The 25,016-nt window shown below is 41.1% G+C and overlaps 1 protein-coding gene across 8 annotated transcripts in view; it reads right to left on the bottom strand.

Moving 5' to 3' along the window:
• The window catches only part of YAP1 (Yes1 associated transcriptional regulator), a 151,736-nt gene that overhangs the window by 87,683 nt on the left and 39,037 nt on the right, over nucleotides 1-25,016 (bottom strand). The window lies entirely within an intron of this gene.

The following is a 25,016-nucleotide window of genomic DNA, read 5'->3' as shown; positions in this document are numbered from 1 at the left end:
AACAGTCTCATTGATCCCACTGGGAACAATGGTGGTGAAAAGGGTATAAGAAACTGGCCCCTTGTGTTTTAAAGTATCTGTTCACAATCTCTTTTACCCTTCTACTTTATTACTTCTCATGTTTAGATGAGACTACAAAATCTTTCAAAACAAAAACAATTATGCCTATAATCTCATGCAGAATCAAGTAATTTAGTATAATAGTCAATGCTTGGGGAATTAACACTAATCAGCTAATCAGTAAATCTCTAATGATTTATGAATATGAGGGCTTCCCAATTTTTTTCTTTACGTGGACCATATTTTGAAATAGATTGTCTTAAGGACCACTTTCCTGCGCATTGACAACTAAATAGCCTCACTGTGGCAACCACAGCAATTGTATACTTGGAAAAGTAAAATAAAAAAAAAAACAAAAATGTTTAGCTGCTTTTCAGTCTATTGGGGAAAACAGTAAGGAATGAACCACAACTATGTGATGAGATGGCTTTCTGCAGACCACCAGCACGTGCTCTGCAGACAACTCGAGTTCCACAAAACGCTGTGGGAACCACTGATTTCAAGGTAACTTGCTCAAAAGCTGGGGATGGCATTCGTAGCCATCATTCACACAAAAATTGAAGCCATATCAAGTTTACCACCAGCAACTTCATTGTCATGTTAATAAATATTTATAATATGAAAGAGAAGGCTATTTAGGGAGTGGGATAAATAACCACATTTCTCTCCATATCACATCCATTAGGATTGCTCTGAAAGTGCACATAAAAATATTAAACTCAGATATGCACCAATCTTTTCTACAGCAAATACAGTAACTCCCCACTTAACATCCTCTCGCTTAATGTTGTTTCCATCTTACGTCCCTGCTCAATTACAGAACATGCTCCATTTAAAGTTGTGCAATGTTTTGCTATAACATCGCTTGGGTGCCTGCTTTGTCCATAGCTAGAAGCCCCCTTATCAGCTCCCCTACGCCCACCCACACACAGCGCCTCCCGCCTGCCAGCAGACCCCACAGATCAGAGCCTTCCCCCTCCTCCCTCTGCATCCTGCCCATGGCAATCAGCTGGCTTGTGGTGTTTAGGAGGGAGGGGAGAGGAGCGAGGACTTGGCGCACAGGCTCCCCCACCCTCCCCTGCCTCTTGAATACTGCAAACCAGCTGATTGCCATGGGCAGGAGGCAGGGGAGGGAGGGGGGAGGCTGCGCGCCAAGTCCTCGCTCCTCCCCCCTCCCTCCTACCACCTGAATGCTGCAGGCCAGCTGATTGCTGCAGGCAGGAGGCAGGGGAGGGAGGGGGGAGGAGCAAGGATGCAGTGTGCAGAGTAAAAGGGGAGAAGAAGAGGAGGGTTGGGGGGGAGGGGTGGACTGGGCAGGCTGAGGGTTAAGCCCCCCACAGCTGCTTGCAGAGTAGGGGAAGCTGCTGCTGCACAACATGCTTCTCCTAGCTTACAACACCTTCAGCCTCCTTGCCTGCCTCATTGTCTCCAGTGCCAGGGGGGCTGTACCCTGTGTGGGGTAAGGTGGTTGCACCTCCCAACTATAGTACTGTACTATATGGCAAAAAAAATATTTCCCTGGAACCTAACCCCCCCATTTACATTCATTCTTATGGGGAAATTGGATTCACTTAACATTGTTTCACTTAAAGTCTCATTTTTTGGGCACAAAACTACAACGTTAAAGTGAGGAGTTGCTGTATTGTTACTATGCAGTGTTCAACCAATCACCTAATTTGATATCAGGAATGATTTTCCACACTGTTGGTGTTTTGGCTTTCTTTGGGACATATGGGCATGTCCAATATAACCCGTTTCTAATACGGAAGTACTAAATTTAATACTGAAATCTAAACTGGCCAGGGATATCCAGATTTAAAGCAGACATTCCATCCATACATCATCCTGTCATGTCTAAGTTCCAATGTGCTTGGTATGCAAGATCATGCACAGATATGAACATATACAATGCGTATGTCATACATAAAGGAACAAATTAATGATGGGAGTGTCAGCCTTCACTGTGAATTATCCATTTGTGTGTCAGTGTTGCTGCTGTGTTTGCACACTAAGCCACATAGTAAAAATCCTTATTTACTTTTCCTTACAGGCACCCCTGTGTTTTTGGAATAGCCTCCACTTCTGTTCCAGATCCTGGTTTCTACCGGCCACAGATTATTAGTTATACACTTGAGCAGAGCATGGAAAGTATTATTTTCACTCGTTTATTATTCAACATTGCTCTACAAAGGAATTTAGTTAGACCAAATTGGATCACAGAAGAACCACCCACCAAAATTTAACAATTTCTCATATAATGATATCAACAAAGTAGTTTAAAGTTTTTTAATATAATATTTGGTTAATATTTTAAAGTGCTATACACTATTTTAGTAATTATATAATAGACATATTGTTTAGAGCTGATCATATTAATCTAAACTGGTGGTCTAATTTGAAAAATGGAGATTACTTATCTGGAACTGGAGGTTCTTTGAGATGTGTAGTCCCTATCTGTATTCCATATGTGGATACGCATGTGCACCATGCACCTGAAGTCGGATATTTCTAGCAAGTAGTGTCTGTTGGTCCACACATACACTGTTCTCCTCATCCTCTGAGCCAAACGTATAAGGGGTAGTGCAGATAGATGCCTTTCTAGTTCCCTCTTACCCTGAATCCAGTCATGATCCGCAACAGAGAGAAAGGAGAGTGGATAGTGAAACACACACAGGGACCACACATCTCGAAAAACTTCCAGTTACAGATAAATAACCTCAATTTCTTCTGTGAGTGCTGGTCCCTATGTGTATTTCACACATGGGCAACTGTTAAGCAGTCATCAAACAAGGGGAGGGGTGAGGATGCAGTTGGTATAGATGTCTAATACTCCTGTCCCCACAGCTGAATCTGCAGAAGAGGTCTGGACTATTGTCTAATGTTTGGTGAAAGTAAAAACGATGGAGCTCCAGGTAGCCATCCTACATATGTCCTAGCTAGGTCTCGAAGAGAAGCTGCAGAAGAAGTTGTTTTGCTCTAATGGAGTGGGCACTCCGGGAGAGGAATATGAGTCAGTTGATAACAATACAAGGATGAGCTAGAGAGCCACTTAGAAAGTCTCTGAGCAGGTAACGCTTGTCCTTTAGGTTGATCCCTAAAGAAACAAAATAGTCTAGGTGTTCTCCGAATTGATTTGTTCCATGCAGGTTGAACCCCAAAGCCTATTGGATACAGAGAGAGTAAACTAGTATCTCCTCATTGGAAGCATGAGGTTTTGGAAAGAATACTGGTGTGTGAATAGGTTCATTGATATGAAACTCAGAAATTATCTAAGGGATGAATTTTGGGTGGAAATGAAGGGAAACCTTCTCTTTATGAAATACGGTGTATGATGGGTCTGCCATAAGCGTCTCCAGTTCACTAACTCTTCTGGCAGATGTGATGGTGACTAAGGAGGCAACTTTCATAGAGAGATAGGACATTAAGCAGGTGGTGAGTGGGTCAAAAGGCAGTCTGGTAAGTACTGCAAGAACAAGATTAAGATCCCACTAAGTTGTTCATTTTGCCACTGGTGGCAATGTCCTAATGAGGCCCCTCAGAAATCTGGTTGTAGTGGGATGAGTGAAAACAGTATAGTCTTCAAATGAAGGATGGAAGGTACTGATTGCTGAAAGATGGACCTGCACCGAGAGAATGGAAAGACCTGATATCTGGAGGGTGAGTAGATAGTCTGGACTAACAGGAATTCCTGTGAATTCAGGGGATATGGTTCTGCTGTATACAGGTGGAGAAATGTCTCCCTTTGCCCAGATAGCATTTTCTGATGGAGTCCTTTCTACTTTGCTTGAGAATACATTGAAGAAACTCTGAACATGAATGTTCCAGGTCTGACACCCATCGAAATATGGAGGTGGAACCGTGAGATGAAAAGAGCTTGGGTTGAGGTATCTGACCACTCACTGGCATGACATTCATAGAAGATCTGAAAATCAAAACTGCCTGGGCCAGTTGGGCGTGATAAGAATGAACCAAGCTCTACTATGGTGAATCTTTTGTAAGACCTGTGATATCACTGGGATAGGAGGAAAGGCATACTTGAGGTAGTTCATCTAGACGGGTGTTACACTAGAGCCTTAGCCCAGAGCTGCTCTTGAGCAGTACAGAGGAAACTTTTTGTCTGTCTGGGAGGCAAACGGGTACAAGAATAGGTGAGGATCTTGTTTACGACACAACAACATAGCTCCCATTCGTGGTCTGTGGAGAAGTATATGCCGAGACGGTCTGCCAGAGTTCTGTACACCTAGAAGGTATATATGTTGCTTCAGAGAGAAGAAGGGATCCTGCTCCACCTGGTTTATGTAGAAAACAGCTGTCATGTTGTCTGACATTATCTGGATATGGTGGGACCAAATGAGTGGAAGGAATGCATTGCAGGCTAGACGTACCACTCTCTAGTAGGCGGATATGCATCCTGGCATCCTAAGAGACCAAGTGCCTTGTGCAATGTGTTTATCCATGTGGGCTCCCCTAACTATGAGAGATGCATCTGTGATAATGGTCACATCAGGTGTGGGTGTAAGGAAAGGGTCTCCCACACACGCACTTGGCTCTATCCTCCAAACTACAGAAGCCATGACCTTTGTGGGAATTGTTGCCCTAGTATGCATACGCAGACCACAGCTAGGCCTGTAGGTAATGGAAGTGGAGCCTGGCAAACGGTGTTACATAAATACATGAGGCCCTGTGGCCTTGTAGGGAAAGGCAGACCTTGACTGTGGTCTGAGGGTGACTTGTCTTACCAAGTTGTTCACAGCTAAGACTTGATCTACACTACATACTTAGTTTGATATAACTATAAAGTTTATGGTCTTTGTGGGAATCAAAGTGGAATTTTCCATATTGACCAAGGAAGGTAGCAGACGAATTAGGAATAGGGTAGACAACTGAACCTTTCTGCTGGATCTACCCATCAGAAGCCAGTTGCCAAGCTCATCTGGGCTGCCACCACTGAAGTCCTTTGTGAAGCCCCTGGATTCTGTAGTTAGACTGAATGGGAGCACTCTGAATTGGTATTGGATCTTGTCTTACCAAGAATCTGAGGAACCTATTGTGGGATGAGAGAATGCACACATGAAAGGAGGCATCTTTCATAACAAGAGCCACAAACCATGTGCCCTCCTTGAGAAAAGGCATTATTAATGCCAATGTGACCATGAGAAATTCTGGATTTTCAAACAAAGATGATGAGTGGTCATAGATCGAAAATTGGTTTCCAACCTCTGATTTTGTTGGGGGAAAAAGAAATATGGGAAATAGAACCCTTTCCCTTGATGTTGAGGTGGCCTGTGCTCTATAGCCCCTTGCTGAAGAAGAGACTCCACCTCCTGATGGAGGTCCTCTGAATAAGAGTGGTCCCTAAAAAGGGGGTTTGTGATGGGGAGGAGACACAAACTTGATTGTGTAGCTGGAGTGAATAATCCTTAGCATCCACTTGTACAACCTTACTGCCCTCCAGTTGTGAGTAAAGTGGATGAGGTGGCCAACACAGGTTTGGGGGGCAGTGAAGGATGGCATTAATAGAGGAATGTGGCTCTTGAGCATCCCATCAAAAGGAACACCTGGATGGTGGGTGGGCTTGCGTGGCAGCAGTTGAAGTGGAAGAAGTCACAAATCTGGGTTTTTGTACCCTCTTGCACTTACGTGACAGTTCATAAGAACACAGGTGATAAAAGTGTTGAAGAGGTGGTCTAAGCTTATAAACCTGCTTATGGTGCCTTCTCTCTGAAGCCAGGGTGTAAATACCCAGGGAGAGTAGGGTTGTCCTAGAGTCCTTATGTGGGTGTAGCGACTCACCTGTCTCTTCAATGAAGAGATTAGACTCATCAATGGGCAAGTCCTCACTGGTATTCTGAACTTCCCTAGGTAACCCCAAAGAGTGAAGCCAGGTCTCTCGCCTCATGACTATAGCCATGGCAATCACTCTGGATGCAGTGTCAGCTGCATACACCACCATTTGGAGAAAAAATTTGCTTTCAAGAATGAAGGCTTGGAATTGAGCCCTGTCCTCCAGTGGAAGTTTGCCCTTGAATTCCAGAAATACGGATTAATTTGTGAATTCATATTTTGCTAACAGGGCCTGGTAGTTAGCAATTCTGAATTGAAGGCTGATCAGTGAAGATGCCTTGATTTTCTGGGGAGGAAGGTATTTAGCACCCTTATCTGACAGAGTTGCCTTGGTCTGACGCCACCTGGATCTTTCTGTGACTGCCTGCTCCACCAAGGAATTGGGCACTGGTTGGCTAAATAAGAACTTTCCCCTTTTAGCTGGAATAAAATAATGTTTTTAGCCCCTTTCAGGGCACAGGAGGCTGGGGCATGGAATACTGCCCTGGCAGATTCCATTAATGGCCTCGTTTACTGGGAGGGCCACCATGCTACGGCCAGAGATTTTTAAGGTGTCTGGGAGTCTATGTTACATGTCACTGACCTGTTCAAGAGGGATCCTGAGCTTCATTGCCACCCTCTACAAGAGTTCCTAGTATTGCCTGCGGTCATCAGGCGGAGACAGGCATGACAGAGCAACTACCTGATCTGGTGCTGAGGATGACACACCTCTTGGAACTGTCCAGCGGAGCCAACTCAACTTCCTCCTCTGTGTACTTTGATGGGCTGGGCAGTACTGATCGGGGAAGAGGGATGGTGTGATTCTCATTCAGATCCAGGGAATCTAGTATATGGATCTATGAGCCCCAGCAGAGCCAGTATGAAGCGTTGACTGGTTGAGGAGGACCCCAAGGTTTTGGACACCAACAGTCCCTGGGTAGCCATTTCTGGGAGGAAGGCAGCTCCAAGACTGAGGAATTTGTATCCAGACTGGACTCTCTCAAAGGGGTGAAGATTCTCCAGAACATCAGACTCATCTTATGAAAAGGTAGGTTCAAATTCTACCTATAGTACTGGTGGAAGCATGCTCCGGTCTGTGGATGGGGTACGAGAGAGGCCATCTCTCTTTGAGGTGTTGTCAGGAGGAGGAACGGACCTGAAAGAACAGGAGATTGTAGGTAGGGTAAGACAAAAATATGCTCTGGTGAGTTTGAGGAGACAAGGAGGTTGGACCAATGGATACAGCATATCTAAGAAGACAGCTCTTGGCATATCCTTTCTGAAGTACGTTGGTGCCATCGAATGGAAGTCCAACATAGAACTTCCAACCAGAGACTGTGTGCGCCCATCTGTTAGCCTGTGAATTGGAGCCGGAGCCAGAGCCAGAACCAACAGATCCTTCTTCCTTTGCAACTTCTCTTCTCTATGCGAAGATTTATGAGAACCGGGGTCTTTAGGAGGGCATGCAAGGACTTGTGCAACTTGGACTGAGGCAGACAGGGATTCTTTTTCTTAGAGCAGATCTAATGGGAATGCTTATATTTATCCTCATGTCCCCTACTTTCGTGAGAGAGTTTCTTAGGCTTAATGTTTTTGGCCTCTGCGCCAGGGGTCATGCATAGACAGGTGCTGTCTGAGGCTGAGGCTGCTGTATAGGGGAATCTCCCAGGCCTGGATCCAACTGAGGTCTCATTGACTTCTCCATGAAATGTTTCTGCAGATGGAGCTCTCATCTCTTGTGGGTTTGGGGAGGGAATAAGTGACAACTTGGCAGTGATCTGAGCCTCCCCAAAGCAGTAAAGGCAGCGCTGGTGTTTTATCACTGATGGAGAAGGAGCAGATACAGCAGATACAGTTCCTGAACCTCTCAACTCTGGGCATGGCCTTTCTCTGTGGGGAAAACTCCCTGAGGTGGGGAGAACTACACTAACTATAAACATTAAAAGACTAAATACCAAAACTATGCACAACACATGTATTTACAGATTAGACGTTAGATGAAAATAGTTTTGGACACAGAGGATTGTGACTCAGACCATACCACGGTAAGAAGGAAATAGAAACACATTGGTCTTCACTTCCCCTTATACCCTCGATTCAGAGCACGAGGAGAAAACTGTACATTTGCAAATCAACAGACACTATTTCCTAGAAATCTCTGATCTCAGGTGTAAGGTGCACATGTGTACCCATGTGTGGAATACACATAGGGACCAGTACTCGAAGAAGAATTTGCAATTATTCTGACTGTCACTACAACTGTGTACAATAAGTGCTCCTAGCCTTAATACTTCAAAACAGGATATATTCCTTTTCCCTGGGAACTTGCACCAACATTGTGTGTATAAACTATAGCCCAATTTTGCATAACCTAGCCAATCATTTCTTCTTTTTAGTTCCTTTTTATTGTATTACTATGGTGCCTAGAAGCCCTAGTCATGGACCAGGACATCATTTTGTTAAGTGCTGTACAGACAAAACAAAAAAGACAATCCTTGCCTTTTAGAGCTTACACCTTCACGGGACTATGTAGAGACTTACTAAAAATTCTATGAAGTCAATTTACTGAGACTAAAGAAAAAACAGATTAGACTGCACTAAGTAATTCAAGTAAAAAAGTTTTAAGAAGTCAATTTTAAGTTTTGTCTTTAGGATAGAAAGCATACTTTTAAATAATTGTGAACAAACAGATACCAAATACAAATCAATCACAACCTCAAAGGTGTGTTAGGATTTGGAGTGTCTATTCATAAGGATTTAATTTGAGTTCTTAATTGTTAAATGGACTGTTTTGTTAATATTAAATGTGTAATATTGTAAAGTGACCTTGGGTACTTCCTTTCATTTAAAGAAATGTATTCTTTTTTGTATTTTTAATAGTTGTATAGGCACCTAGACATTTAGTAAATCTAAATATATAAATGAAGATGGTTCCACATGCTGAACCAAGATATTTTGATATTCCCAAAGAGCATAAATATTTATTCATCCTAAATTTAGCTCTTAGAACAATATAGATAGCATTCCATAGCTACACATCCTGATTAAATTGAAAACACGATTTTTCCAGTAGCTGTACCAAAGATATTGAAAAAACACTCAACAGGAAACTAAAGGAAAAAAAGGAACACTCAATTCTAGGCCAGAACTCACTGACCTATTGAACTTTAAAATAGTTATAAAAATAGTGGTGAATGTCATTTTCAGTGAAAAATATTAATTCATATTAATATAAATCCCCACTCTGCCACCAGGAAAGGCACGTTATCAACTCTTCCCACCAATAGGAAAAAATCCACAACTATTGCAGGGCCAATTAAAATAGCATCACTGTCCCCTGCTAGCTGTGAAACAGCAACTAATTTCATGCAAGGATGTCTAAAGTTGTGCTGACAACCAACAAAGCTAGTACACAAGCTATCAGAAGTTCAGCTCCATTAGGAAACAGACAGGGAAATATCCATGTTTATCAAATGCAGTAAGACATAATAAGCCAAAAGGTTTTTAACCATTGTTTATATAAATAGGGTATTACATTCAATACAGAATAAACAGATTGCAGCCCCTGTCAAAAATACTTTCAATAACTAGGACTAAGCAATTTTTCTTATTTGGAAAGCTGCTCTTATTGCCAATTAATTTGGAACAGCAATGAAATCAGGTAAAGATAACATAGATGTAAAAAATGTTGCTCCGTAATTTTTCATCGAAACAATGTGTTTAAATCACAGTACCAGCATGTGCCACCACCCATTCCATTTCTAATTTGTCAAGTACGCTTACTCAGAATTCCACAAAGAATCACCAAACTCAAGATTACACATTTGATTATTGCAGTTTATCTAAAATTAACCTGTGTGTGTGTGTGTGTGTGTGTGAGAGTGAGAGAGATTATATATATATATAAAATGTATATTTATGTGAGGGCCAGATTTGATGGTCTATAATATAGTGAATCAAAACTGCAAAATGACTTGCTCAAACAAAAGAAGATATCAGTAGCCTTCTCAAAACAAAAGTGCACATGAGAGGTGGGGGGGGGGGGAGCGGTGAGAGGGCAGAAGATGGTTTTACAGGAGTGTTAGTTTAGAAAGGTAACTACTTCACTTAGTAAGTTTATCATCTCTACAGAGGCAACAGTGAAGTATTCGCCTTGGAACGTTATGCATAAAAAAAGTCACATAAGTCTGCCAGTCCCCACTCCCACTTCAACCTAATCTAAAAATGTAAGGAACATAAAAATACCACTTCCTTGTGAAGTTATGAAATGAAGATAAACCCATACAAGACTACTATTCTGAAAATCTTCAGCTATGAATCCTCATAAGATTCCCAAATTTATGGAAATATATAATATATAAAATGTTACTGGTCTTTAAAAGAGAACCTAAAAAAATAACCAACTAATCCAAAAAAACCAGGTGGAAGTGAAAAAATCCTAAATTATGAAAAAAAGCAAAAAACTGATGACAATAAAATGTGTTCCAATAATAAATTTAAATACTGTAATAGATACATCGACTTTTTAAAATCAACTGGTCCATCTAATTTTATGCATCAAGTACATAGCTACTTCTGATAGTGGTCAGATCTATGAAAACCATATGTTGCCGGAAGGGAAAGAGTTTTTCCTGTCACTTTGAACAACAGTGTAGAGAAAGCTCTGCAAGAACATAGTATCCAATGTTTGAATTTGTTCACAGAGCTCTGGCACCAACATTACATTATTATTTCCTCCTTAAATGAACTGATTTTACAAAATAGCTCATTTACGCACTTGACACCAGGGCCAATTGTCACAGTCCCTACACTTAATTCATAAATCTCTTATAATATCTCAGCCAGCTACTGATGCAGCACAAACACCAACTACAGACAGGTTCATGTATGTCTTAAACATCTACAGAAACAATGAAAAAGATAAATGAATCATCATGCTCCCTAAAAAAGCTATATTAAACATAGTACAGGACATAAGCTAGAGCTCAAAAGACTATCAATACTTGAGCTAAAGAGTCCAATCTTTGTATCAAATGCATAGAACAAACATCCGGCTTTTAACAGAGACGGGTAGGCAATCTTAGAACACAATCAATTACAACACTTCCAGAATATTAAGGAAAGTAAACATGTCAGCAGCAATGAATGCCCTAAATCCAACATCTAGCCAGACAAGATGAGTGAAGAAGGCCACATATCTAGGTTATGTATATATGTAATGTCTAGGAGGGGTAAGTCTCTGCTGATTCCTTCAAATATTGGCCAAGTTTATGATGAAACCAATTAAAGCATTTCAATTTTGGAAGTTATGCTTAGCCCAAATGTTATCTGCATGTAACAAGAGTATTTGTTAGCAGCGCATATGTCAACTCTGACGTCAAGAAGGGACACTTCCAAAATTCCAAGTAATGCAAAATTCAAATGGCATTTTTTAGAAGTCACATCACAATAAAAGTGAGTCTGAAGTTGTTGGGTTTTATTTTAAATTTAATCTGATATCAAGAGAGATTGGGAATGGCCACACTCCTGAAGACCCAGCCGACCAATCTGGGATGATTTCAAATTACATTTTAAAAACTGATTCTCAGTTTCCTCCTCTACGGTCTCCAACCCCAACTGTGAAAAAAGCTGCCCTTGCTCCCAGGAAGATGAATATAAGGAATCTCACTGCACTTTCTGGGCCTATAGAAATAAGAGCAACACTTGAAAGGTTCACTCTTGAGATAATCCATAAGTGGGTTCCTTGAACTTTATGGATGCGCCCTAAGCCCTGCTTGGGGGAAGGGAAGGGAAAGCCTAGCCTTCACACAGCACAGCTATTTGGTCTCACTGAATCAGCAAGAAGTGGTTACATAAGGGTTAACTCAGAACTTGTTAAAGGGGACAAGGGAAATGGTCAGAAATAAGGAGTGGAGCTACCGAGCTCCTTGCTGCCAACTCTCCTGCTTGTTCCTCCTTCTCTTGGGTGCTCTCCCTCTCGTCCCTCCAGGGCTGGCTATTTGGAGGAGAGTGAGAAAGCAGTGGGGCATGGCTGGCCCATAGTATGAGCAATGTCCAGTCACCCCAGGCAATTCTGTGCCCTTCCCATATACCTCAGAGGCAACCAGAGGAGTAGAGAGGTTGTTCCAGCAAGAGAGGCCTGGCCAGACATGCTATACTGGGAGTTGCTGTGGTCAGCTACCTCTGAATCAGAAGAGAGTTTTCTAACAATCCTGCTGCAGACTCCCCGCCCCCAAGTTAAACAGCCTAATAACACTTAAAATACAATAAGCTGAATATTAAGAATAAAAAGGATCCCTTCTTGGCCGTTTTGTTTCCTTGTTACTCTAAGCAGGAGGTATGCTAGACTTCCTGCAGGTGACAGATGCTGTTCAAACCAGATGGCTAGTTTTTCAGGGGTGTGGCCAGTTCCAGCCTGCCTTGACTGACAGGTCTGGGTCTGCCTCTGAGGAGGTGCAAGCAGGAGTAAGACCATTTGTAATGAATCTCATGCTTTCCCTGTGAAGAACTGCAATCAGGGATCGGCTGTTACAGTATTTTTAAAGTTTGCAAAGGACACCAAAATAACTCAATGGATTTTAAAATCATAGAATCATAGAATATCAGGGTTGGAAGGGACCCCTGAAGGTCATCTAGTCCAACCCCCTGCTCGAAGCAGGACCAATTCCCAGTTAAATCATCCCAGCCAGGGCTTTGTCAAGCCTGACCTTAAAAACTTCCAAGGAAGGAGATTCCACCACCTCCCTAGGCAACGCATTCCAGTGTTTCACCACCCTCTTAGTGAAAAAGTTTTTCCTAATATCCAATCTAAACCTCCCCCACTGCAACTTGAAGCCATTACTCCTCGTTCTGTCATCTGCTACCATTGAGAACAGTCTAGAGCCATCCTCTTTGGAACCCCCTTTCAGGTAGTTGAAAGCAGCTATCAAATCCCCCCTCATTCTTCTCTTCTGCAGGCTAAACAATCCCAGCTCCCTCAGCCTCTCCTCATAAGTCATGTGTTCTAGACCCCTAATCATTTTTGTTGCCCTTCGCTGGACTCTCTCCAATTTATCCACATCCTTCTTGTAGTGTGGGGCCCAAAACTGGACACAGTACTCCAGATGAGGCCTCACCAATGTCGAATAGAGGGGGACGATCACGTCCCTCGATCTGCTCGCTATGCCCCTACGTATACATCCCAAAATGCCATAGGCCTTCTTGGCAACAAGGGCACACTGCTGACTCATATCCAGCTTCTCGTCCACTGTCACCCCTAGGTCCTTTTCCGCAGAACTGCTGCCTAGCCATTCGGTCCCTAGTCTGTAGCGGTGCATTGGATTCTTCCATCCTAAGTGCAGGACCCTGCACTTATCCTTATTGAACCTCATCAGATTTCTTTTGGCCCAATCCTCCAATTTGTCTAGGTCCTTCTGTATCCTATCCCTCCCCTCCAGCGTATCTACCACTCCTCCCAGTTTAGTATCGTCCGCAAATTTGCTGAGAGTGCAATCCACACCATCCTCCAGATCATTTATGAAGATATTGAACAAAACCGGCCCCAGGACCGACCCCTGGGGCACTCCACTTGACACCGGCTGCCAACTAGACATGGAGCCATTGATCACTACCCGTTGAGCCCGACAATCTAGCCAGCTTTCTACCCACCCTATAGTGCATTCATCCAGCCCATACTTCCTTAACTTGCTGACAAGAATACTGTGGGAGACCGTGTCAAAAGCTTTGCTAAAGTCAAGAAACAATACATCCACTGCTTTCCCTTCATCCACAGAACCAGTAATCTCATCATAAAAGGCGATTAGATTAGTCAGGCATGACCTTCCCTTGGTGAATCCATGCTGGCTGTTCCTGATCACTTTCCTTTCATGCAAGTACTTCAAGATTGATTCTTTGAGGACCTGCTCCATGATTTTTCCAGGGACTGAGAAAATCTCCTCACCAGAGAAACTATGATCATGTAAAATGAAGCTCAGTGCTTAATTACTGTCTCATAGGTAGAAGCTGCCACAGAAGAGTATTAAAATAAATCGTCAGGTCAGGGAGAGGTGTTCACTTTTTACCCAGACCGGTTTAAGGATCTGAAGGGAAGCAGTTGTTGGTTGGGTGAGAGGATGGTGAAAGGATTACAGCATGGGTACACATCAATCACTGTACCTCCTCTAAAAGAATGGAAGTAATAGAGGTGAAAATAGGCTTTCAGAATACGGCATGAACACAAGCACATGTGAACCTACAAGGGATGGGAGGTAAATATAAAACTGCTCCCCCACCCCGCCCTTTTAAGAAATGAGCAAAAGTAATATTGGCACAGTTAAGTTAGAACTGGAGTATGTTTTCCAAAGTTAAATTTTTATTCACACAAACTAAATAAAAACAGGATTTAAAGTATTTGTGAAAAATCATTATTCCTTTCACAAGAACTTGCAAATGTGGAGGATATCTTAATAATTAAGAAGCATAATACAACAACAACATTACATATGGAGATATAATAATGTTTTTTTACTATGAAGGCAGAGGCCAGGTGCTACCTTTGTTCAGAACTAAAGTAATATTAATACCAGAATAAAGCTCAACCCAGTCTTAACACTGGGACTATCAAAAGGAACCTAAACATGGACACCCAACTCCCACTGAAATTGCTACGTGATTAATTCCCTTTCGCGCCTTTTGAAAATAATTTTTCTTCTTGTATCACTGTGTGACGGGCTCTTTCACTCTCAGAGGTTGCAAACTGTTTCCTTTGCTTAGATGATGCTCCCTCAGACAATTGTAACTGGGAATAAATGGGCTTCCCCTTTATTTTTGAATAAAAGATTTTCTGTATTTCAGCTACAAAGATTTTCTGTGTCCCCAGAAATATATATTTGTGTGTTCTACGTAAGGTGGCAGAACTATTTTCAGCACAGGGAAGGGAGGCAGTGACTTAGCAGTTTTGTGCACAAAAACATCCATTTGCTTCTTGCTTTACTTGTTTTTGGTTTGCTGATCAAAGGCGTTGCCAGGTTTTTCTTTACCATTACAGTCCAGGGAAAATGGCTCTCTTTGGAGAAGCCCCTTGTGAAGGTCACAAAGGGTTAGTTCTACAAGCCTTGTAGTCTGGCGTGTTGATGCGACTGGCTGACTTACCTGCCATTGTCCTGTACTTTCCCTTAACTCACTATTGGGGAGGGGTTATGGAACCTCTAATTATGAAAGAAAACTTAGTGAGGGAGGAGAGACAATCCACAAAACCAACTGACAATCCAACTCCTTTTTAATAGCGTGGGGTTCCTAAATATTTAATTTGGTTCTGGAAAGCCTCAGAAAAGTTTTCAGTTAGTTTCCAATTAAATATGCACCAATTAATTAATTTTGTTACACAAAGTTTACATAACACTTATAAAACATTACTGTTGGTTGCTTTTTCAAAAAGCTTACATTGATCTGTGTGTGTCTAGGAGGGGTACATCTTACAAAAGATAAACTGATTACCTCTTAATGGATAGATACTTTCCCCATCTCAAATGTAATAATCTGGAACCTACAGGTCACTCCTTCTTAATGAAGATTGAAGTGCAGCAGAAACAAAGATACATTTTCCACACATTCTGATTGTTCTGATTTTAGCACTTTCCTAAACCAAAAAAATAAGATAAGACAGGTACTAGGAAAGCACCAGTACTCTGAGTATGAATCAATACTCCACGGGCCAATTAAACTTTGGTCTAAGTGGGAAAAACTCCAATAAAATCACACACAATGCGAATTTAGCCCATTGTCTTCAAATGCAGAAAGATCCAAAATGAAGCCGTTAAAGGTGATGGCTGGAGAATATGTGCAGAGTTTATGAAGAGAGGTCTCACTCTGCAGCCAAGGTACAAAAACAACAGTATCTGAATCGGTTTCAGAGTAGCAGCTGTGTTAGTCTGTATCTGCAAAAAGAACAGGAGTACTTGCAGCACCTTAGAGGCTAACAAATTTATTAGAGCATAAGCTTTCGTGGGCTACAGCCCACTTCATCAGATGCATAGAATGGAACATATAGTAAGAGGATACATATACACACATACAGAGGGTGGAAGTTGCCATTAATTAATTAGCTTCTTACAGTTTGTATGGCAGCTTCCACCATGTGTGTGTGTGTGGGGGGGGGGGGGGGGAAAGAATCCAAAGACCTAATTTTCTCAAATCTATCATAACACATAAAAGAGCACCACAGACATGTATCAAAACTGCTTCCAACAAAAGGACAGAAGCTAATACTAGCAACTTCCTGGTTTAAAGGAATCTTAGATAATACCCTGAGCATAAAGAGGATCAAATAAGAATGTAAGAATGGCCATACTAGGTCAGATCAATGGTCCATCTAGCCCAGTATCCTGTCTTCCAACAGTGGCTGGGTGCCAGATGCTTCAGAGGAAATGAACACAACAGGGCAAATTACTGATTGATCAATCCTCAGTCGTCCAGTCCCAACTTCTGGCAGTCAGAGGTTTAGAGACCCAGAGAATGAAGGAGCATCCCTGACCATCTTGGCTAAAAGCCATTGATGGACCTATTCTCCATTAACTTATCTAATTCTTTTTTGAACCCAGTTATAATTTTGGTCTTCACAACATCCCTGACAACAACAACTTTCACATGCTGACTTTCCATTGTGTGAAGAAGTACTTCCTAATGTTTGTTTTAAACCTGTTGCCTATTAATTTCTCTGGGTGACCCCCTGGCTCTTGTCTTGTGAACAGATAAACAACACTTTATTCACACCATTCATGATTTTATAGACCTCTATCATAACCCCTCTCCTTAGTCATCTTGTTTCTAAGCTGAGCAGTCGCAGTCTTTCCAATCTCTACTGTCATATGGAAGCTGTTCCATGCCCCTAATCATTTTTGTGCCCTTCTCTGTACTTTTTCTAATTCTAATATATCTTTTTTTGAGATGGGGCAACCACAACTGCACGCAGTATTCAAGCTGTGGGCATACCAAGGACTTATATAGTGGCATTATGATATTTGCTGTCTTATTCTCTATCCGTTTCCTAATGGTTCCTAACATTCTGTTAGCGTTTTTGACTGCTGCTGAATTTAGAGCAGATGTTTTCATGGAACTATCCACAATGACTTCAAGGTCTCTTTCTTGAGTGGTAATAGCTAATTTAGACCCCATTGTTTTATAAGTATAGTTGGGATTATGTTTTCCAATATGTAATACTTTGCACTTATCAGCATTGAATTTCATCTGCCATTGTGTTACCCAGTCACCCAGTTTTGTGAGATACCTTTGCAATTCTTCACAGTCCTCTTTGGACCTAACTATCTTGAGTAGTTTTGTATCATCTGCTTCCTCACTGCTTATCCCTTTTTCCAGATCATTTATGAATATATTGAACAACACTGGTCCCAGTACAAATTCTTGGAAGACCCTGATGCTTACCTCTCTCCACTGTGAAAACTGACCACTTATTCCTTATCCTGTTTCTTGTCTTTTAACCAGTTACTGATCCAGAAAAGGGTCTTCCTTCTCATCCCCTGACAGCTTAAGAGTCTTTGGTGAGGGGCCTCGTCAAAGGCTTTCTGAAAGTCCAAGTACACTATATCCACTGGATCATCCCTGTGCACGTTTGTTGACCCCCTTAAAGAATCCTAAGAGATTGGTGAGACATGATTTCACCTTACAAAAGCTGTGTTGACTCTTCCCCAACAAATTGTGTTCATCTATTGTCTGATAATTCTGTTAAGAACATAAAACATAAGAATGGCCATACTGGGTCAGACCAAAGGTTCATTTAGCCAAGTATGCTGTCTTCCGACAGTGGCCAATGCCAGGTACTTCAGAACAGAACAGGTAATCATCAAGTGATCCTTTCCCTGTTGCTTATTCCCAGCCTCTGGCAAACAGAGGCTAGGTACACCATTCCTACCCATCCTTGCTAATAGCCACTGATGGACCTATCCTCCATGAATTTATTTAGTTCTTTTTTGAACCCTGTTATAGGCTTGGCCTTCACAACATCTATAATTTCAACCAATTTGCCTCGTGCTGAAGTTAGGCTTACTGGCCTGTAATCACCAGGATCGCCTCTGGAGCCTTTTTAATGAAAGACTATAAGAGAAAGCACAGGCCTCCCAACATCTGAGAACTTATGTTTCAAGTACCACCTCAAAATGTGGTTGTACTCTAGGGAGGGGGGACAGAGGGAAGATATAAAAAGTGGCTTTGTGGTGATCCATATTTATTGGCTCTTAATGACTCCATGTCAGATGTTTCCAATTTACAAATTAAGCTTTTTTTTCTAAACTGTCAGCCCTACACACTCACCTTGGGTTCTGAAAGTCAAGCTGGGTTCTTTCCTTTTCACACATCACTTGTTATAAAGGTTCTAGATGCCAAATTCTGCCTTCAGTGGGTTTGCACAGGTGTAACTATTTAGAACTTAGTTATCAATTCTGTTGATGCTGAGCCCAGCTCCATGTCCCATAGCTTTGTTGGCTCTGCAGTGCTACCAGGAGTAAAAAGCAACAATAATTTGTCACTAAAATAAGCAGGTATGTCTGAATGCACACAAAGAGCAGATCTAAGGTGTAAGTGGCATTTTTTACACAGTCAGTCACTTTTCAGAGTTTAAAAAAGAATCAAATGCATATACATAAGAGAAATGCAAAGGACTCCAAGTGTCCACCTGAACTTCTGTAGCAACAAGTTTAAATTCCAAATAATAGCAATGCAGCAGGCTGGAGATCTCCCAAGAATAACTACCCTGTAAACCCAGGCAGCTATAGAGTCGAAAGGACCCCTATTGTAACCTGAAGATAATTAAGAATAGCTACAAAAACTAAAAAGGTTTTAGTGCAACACCAAACTTATCTCATCTCTTTGAAGGAACACAGAGAGGCCTGTGCACTGGAACACCTGATGGACACAACATCTCTCAGCTCCCATATAAATGCCACATGTATGACTTCGGCTTTTCACAAGTCAAGAGGGCAAGAGTCAAGGTCTCTACATCATTAGAAATGTTCTGCAGTGGCACTAGACTACTTATCCACCCATCAGACCACAATAGTATCCGAGTTTGTGGGGAGAGAGCACCAACTCAAGTGCTACAGAAGCACTGGTCCAGCTAATGTCTGAAGTTTAGGGACACTTTTTGATTTTTGGATGTTGAACTCCATGCCATCTAGAGAAAAAAATTCAAGGTCCAGGCGAAGGCAACCTTACTGCCACACTCTTGTATTCTTAAAGAGACAGATCAGATAATGGGAAGCAAAAAGGAGTGTTTTAGTTTTTAGAAGGCCCAAGAAATCTGCATTAAACAGTCACCAGCAGGTACGTCCACTTAAGAAGTCAGAAACCCCATTAAAATTTGTAGCATGTTGCGGTCTAACGAGCCTGAAGTCTTAAGATTGTCCAAGGTTTGTTAAAAAACAAAAAAACCCTCAGTTTTGTGAGTTAGGTCCTTACTATCATACCATTTAATGATGTCTAACTGAGTCGGGGACAACCACAGTGCAACTGGTCCCTGGACCTAGCTATAACACTGTACAGTAGATAGGACTTTACAGCCAGAAACTTCCCCCTTCAGTAAAATGCTCAAGCACATGCTTGAGTGCTTTCCAGAAACAAGGCTTTAATAAGGAAGATAAAATCCATCATTTCTAGATTAACAGAACAAAAGGGCATAGTAATTACTACACTGAATTGCCTATGTAAACTCAAGGTGTACACAAAACTAGTATTTTTATTTAACTTTTAAAATTAGAAGGATACTACCAACTTATTTTATTTTTAAATTTGACAAAGAACACTTTTTAAATAAAAAATATTGTAAGGATCTTTTCAAGCCTGGGTAAAGAGTTTCTAATTGTAATCATCAAGACAACTGAGTCCCTTCAGTACCATAACATTTTAATACCTTATTGCTTCCGATATATCCAATCATACTGTAAATCCAGCATAGTCAAATCACTGAAACATAGTGCACATCACTTACCACCCCACTGAACACAGTAGAGAAGGAACAGAGAAGAGACAAGAAACTTATCAGGTCAAGCCATGGCACAGCTTCACCGTTTCTATCTAAGAGATATCGTTTAACTTGTAAAATATCACCTTTGCAGCCACCTCTGAGATCAGAATTAAAACCTCACTTAAGTGTTGTTGGGCACTACCCTTTGCCTTCAGTTCTAAAACAGGATATAAAATGCCCTTTTTATATTGCTATTTTTAATCTCTTACAGATAGAAATTCACCACTGAAAGCAATTTACTATCCTATAAAATCTCTGAAAAGCTGGGGGTTTTTTTGTTTTAATGCCAATACCATTTGGGTCCAAAAATATAAAACCTTGCCATAATTCAGGAAGCTATCAAATTAGCTGTTCATACATACCAGGCATGAGACATACCAATGCAATTTAACTTGATTTACTAGAAACATTATAAATACAGAAATTATTAATCTAGCTGTCGAGCATTTTCAACACCAATACACATACAGACTGCCAGGTCTTTGTTTCCCACACAGAAAAAAAAATGCCTTCTAGCAAGTATGACCTGACTGCCAAAAATGGTGATGTTAATCTTTCTGAACACTCTAGATGTCTGGACTTGTACTTGCAACTGTATTAGAGGGAAATGAAATTCTAATTTATCAATTCTTTCAACTAACTAGGCTAGACAAAGTGAAAAAAAAGTGATGCAATGCTAGAAATGTGATCTACGTGTATGCAAGACATTTGCTAGAGTACAATAATTTGTGAAGAGACTGGAGACTCTGTACTTAGTTGACTACGAAACCTAGTATGGGATGATAAGGAACGCTGACTTCTGAGAGGGATCACAAATTTTTTGTTCAACAAGAACTACTGGGTTTCTGTGGGGAAAAAAGGCATAGCTAAATTAGAAAACTGGAACAGTGCAAGGCTGCTGTTGAGGATGTGAAGTCTTCACTTCCAATTCAAATCTAACTTTCTTGTCATCAGAAAGATTCAGAATACTGTGATGACAGGGTTGGTTCTAATACTCAGTGGGCTGACAGCCCAGATTTATGGCCCACTTATCAAGCCTGTGTTTGTTGTGCAAGCATTATTTATAATGTCACATGCTAGGGCTTGTTCCCAAGCTAGCTAAACCTACATGCTTAATTGACTCCACAGACAATGCCGCATTGTTGAAACTAATCTTTCTACAGGCTATAGTTTCTAAACCACAAATGCATGCTTTTTATATTTGTATATTTATTATAATCCATTTTTGTAACAGTCAATACAAAGTTTGAAGTCAATAACTACATTTACATGACATGGATGAGAGATTGTGATTTGTGTACCTTTTGTATTGACATTGTTTATCACTAATATTCAGGTTTGTGTGTAACCACATGCTCTTAACATGTATTTGAACTATATTTTAAAGCAGTGCTTCTCAATCAGGGATACATGGTAACCTTGGGGCTATGCAGAGGTCTTTCGGGGGTATATCTAGATATTTGCTTAGTTTTACCACAGCCTGCATAAAAAGCATTAGCGAAGTCAGTACAAACTAAAATTTCATATAGACTATGACTTACTTATACTGCTCTATATACTATACACTGAAATGTAAGTACAATACAGTAACTCCCCACTTAACATCCTCTCACTTAACGTTATTTCGACCTTACGTCCCTGCTCAATTACAGAACACGCTCCATTTAAAGTTGTGCAATGCTTCGCTATAACGTCGTTTGGCTGCCTGCTTTGTCCATTAGCACCCCTACGCCACTCCCCCCCCAGCAGAGCCTCTCGCCCGCCAGCAGACCCCATGGATCAACGTCTTCCCCCTCCTCCGCCCACCTCCTGCCCGCGGCAAACAACTGGCTTGTGGCGTTCAGGAGGGAGGGGGGAGGAGTAAGGACTTGGCGCACAGGCTCCCCCTCCCTCCTGAACACCACAAGCCAGCTGCTTGCCATGGAGAAGAGGCAGGGGGGAGGCTACGCACGGAGTCCTCGCTCCTCCCCCCTTCCTCCTGTCCGTGGCAATCAGCAGGCTTGCAGAGTTCAGGGGGCAGGAGTGGGGGGAGGAACGAGGACTCAGCGCACACGAAAGCTTATGCTCAAATAAATTGGTTAGTCTCTAAGGTGCCACAAGTACTCCTTTTCTTTTTGTATTTTTGTGTCTGATTTTGTAAGCAAACAGTTTTTAAGTGAGGTGAAATTTAGGGGTACGCAAAACAAATCAGACTACTGAAAGGGGAACAGTGGTCTGGAAAGGTTGAGAGCCACTGTTTTAAAGCATGCAGGATCTCACAGGTTATTTAATGTAACAGTTCAGACTGTCAGGATAGAAGGACTCTACCAAGAAAACCAACCAGACTTTATGCTAGATTCAAATCTCAATCATGTATCACGTTACATATATTATATTAGAATTTGAACAATATGAATTAAAGTAACTGCTCATTGCTAGAGGTCAAAGATAGTAGGGTGGACTTAAAAAAGCTTTTATTTATTGGGGAGGAGGAAGATGATGAAAGAGGGATATGAACACCAGGGAGAAGACAGGAGATCTGGTCAATGAATAGTATGTTAGAAGTATATAAACACATCAAATTTACAAAAGATCCTCCATACCAACAGTAATCGACATTTTACCATAAATATTAGATGGCATTCCAATAATGTTTTTCTAAGATTTGCTGTGAGCAAACCCCAATTACATAGACTCATGCTCTTCTAAGTCTACTCTTGGTAGAAGGTTATTTCCTATCCTCCAGTCTATGACCCAGTGGCATCCACTGAATCCTCTATCTAGCCCCTCAAACTCTGAATAGGAGGGTTAACTTATCTTTCAGCAGCCCCTCCCCCATCACTGTATAGTGGGAGAACAAAGACCCTTGCATCCAAACAGCAGGGAGTAGACATGGCCTGAAAATATATTTTGATTAAAATGTCATCAGTTTTCTGAACACCAGATCAATAGCAGCAGCAAGTGCAAAAACGTGAGTCAAAACATGAACCAAATCAAACATACCTGACAGCTGGTGAATGTGTGGAGCCTCATGTTCAGACATACACTGAATAGCCCCATCTGGGGATTCGTACATCTCTGTACTTTGTACATCTCTTTATTTGGAACCATGTATGCCTTCTGATGGCATTTTACTCCTAATTATCTTTGACGTGTTAAAATAATGTGGATTTTTGTCCTTTTGCTTCTGGTTCTTGCAGTAGCCTAAATGCAACAGCAGAATACATTTTATTTTTCTGAAGTGCTGATGCCTCACTGCAATGCTGGCGCTTCAGAAAGTGACGTACATGGAACATGACTGGGAGTGTGCACAATATGGAAGGCAGCACTGAAACTGCTAAGTGAGTCATATCTAACACTGCACTGATCAAACCCTTGCCAAAGAGAGTCTCATCTAATGCGTCATCCAGTAACTGAAGTTACAAAACAAGCTTGTAAAACAATTTGTATATTCTCTAAAGAGAGTGTTAAATTGACAAGCAGGACTAGTCTCTCTCCCTCTGACACACGTCCATTTTCTACCTTCCTCTGTCAGGTGGCTGGCAGATTTCAAGTCCCAGAAGTACAGGGATAAGGCTTTGTGGGCATGTTATTTTCACTTCCTTAGGGATGGTCTTCACTACAAGATCAATGCTGCTGCAATCAATGAAGCGCAGTGAAGGCACCAGGGTAAGTCAACCTAAGTGATTTCAACTCCAGCTACCTTTCCCCAACATTCAGTTTTTTACAGGGGTACACAACAGCATTTTTCTGACAACATGCGCTCTCAAAAACAAAGGGCTTTGGAAGGTGGTACTAGCGTGTCCAAGGATATTTTGTCATGACAGCAGTTACTCTTGTTACAAGAACTTATCTTGCTCTCTATGTCACGCCAGGATAGAGCTACTTTTAACTAACGCTTTTCTTGTGAAGCGGATACTAGAGCAGTAATAAGTTATATAACTTAATTTCTGCTGGTCGTAAATGTTGTTCCACACTTCATCTACTCTCCCATCCATCCCTAGAAATACTGTTTCAAAATGACCTTTCAGAATTCTCAGAAGATAGTTATAAGTTGTCATGTCTAGCAAAACGTTGTTCAAACTATGCCTCTGATTGTTCATTTTCCTCAGTTCTACTCCACAGGCAGAGAACCAAATAATGGCACCGAGTGTTCGTTAGCTTCAGTGCCACCACGAGAAAAAGTATATGTTGAACTGAATTTGCTTTCAAACATAACTGGTCTCCATTTCACTTAGGGGGAGACTTCTTTGCTGATCCCCCTAAGAGTTGACACTGTATTTCAGCACACTTTTTAGAATTTAGTTTGAAGCATTATTAGTACACCATGAGATGCTGAGTGTCAATCTTAGTTACTAGTGTTTAATAATCCAGACAAAAGGAAAGCTACATCTGTATTATGACCTCTCTCTTCAAAAGCCTGTTTTTAGATTTAAGTAGATTTCTGTAGGAAGTTATAAAACATAATTTCAGCAAAAATTACAGGTGCAATTACTGAATCCACAATAAAACTAGACATACTGATTAAAGTAACAGCATGTTGAGGAAGAAAAAAAAAAAAAAGTCCTGTCACAAGATCTAGAGCCCAAATGAAACCTACTGCCTCCTCACTCCCTAAACAGCTGCAGGGTAAACATAGCTCTGTTTATTTTTTAAATGTTTAATGGTATCTATTAATTAAAAAATTAATGCCTAATTTAAGACTATGAAATGATGTAAAGTGAGGAGTTTCAGTTTCAAGTTACAAGGAGAGTCTTACAAACAGTAAAAAAAAAATCAAAAAAAAAAATCACTGTTTCAAATCTATATAATAGTTGTCATCAAGTTCTAAAAGAAAAAAGAATCAAAACACTAAGTGCTGGATTTCCAGCTTGAAGCTGCAAGGCTCAGTTTTATCTGTGTACATGATGCATGGATTTTCTGAATCATATTTAACAGAAGGAATTAAACCAGAAAATATTGATCTTGAGTACTCAAATACCTTTTGGTATGATGCTAATTAGCATTAAAGCAACCCTTGTAATTCCCCAAAACCTTTATTATGTTTATTACAATATTAGGGTAATGCAGCATTAAGGAAAGTTAATACATTTTAATAAAGGCAGATGCAATATATTGTAATCACTACTTTCAAATATTTTAT

The sequence above is a fragment of the Eretmochelys imbricata genome, chromosome 1 (genome assembly GCF_965152235.1).
Source record: "Eretmochelys imbricata isolate rEreImb1 chromosome 1, rEreImb1.hap1, whole genome shotgun sequence".
NCBI lineage: Eukaryota > Metazoa > Chordata > Testudines > Cheloniidae > Eretmochelys > Eretmochelys imbricata.
This window is presented reverse-complemented; position numbering and strand designations above follow the sequence as displayed.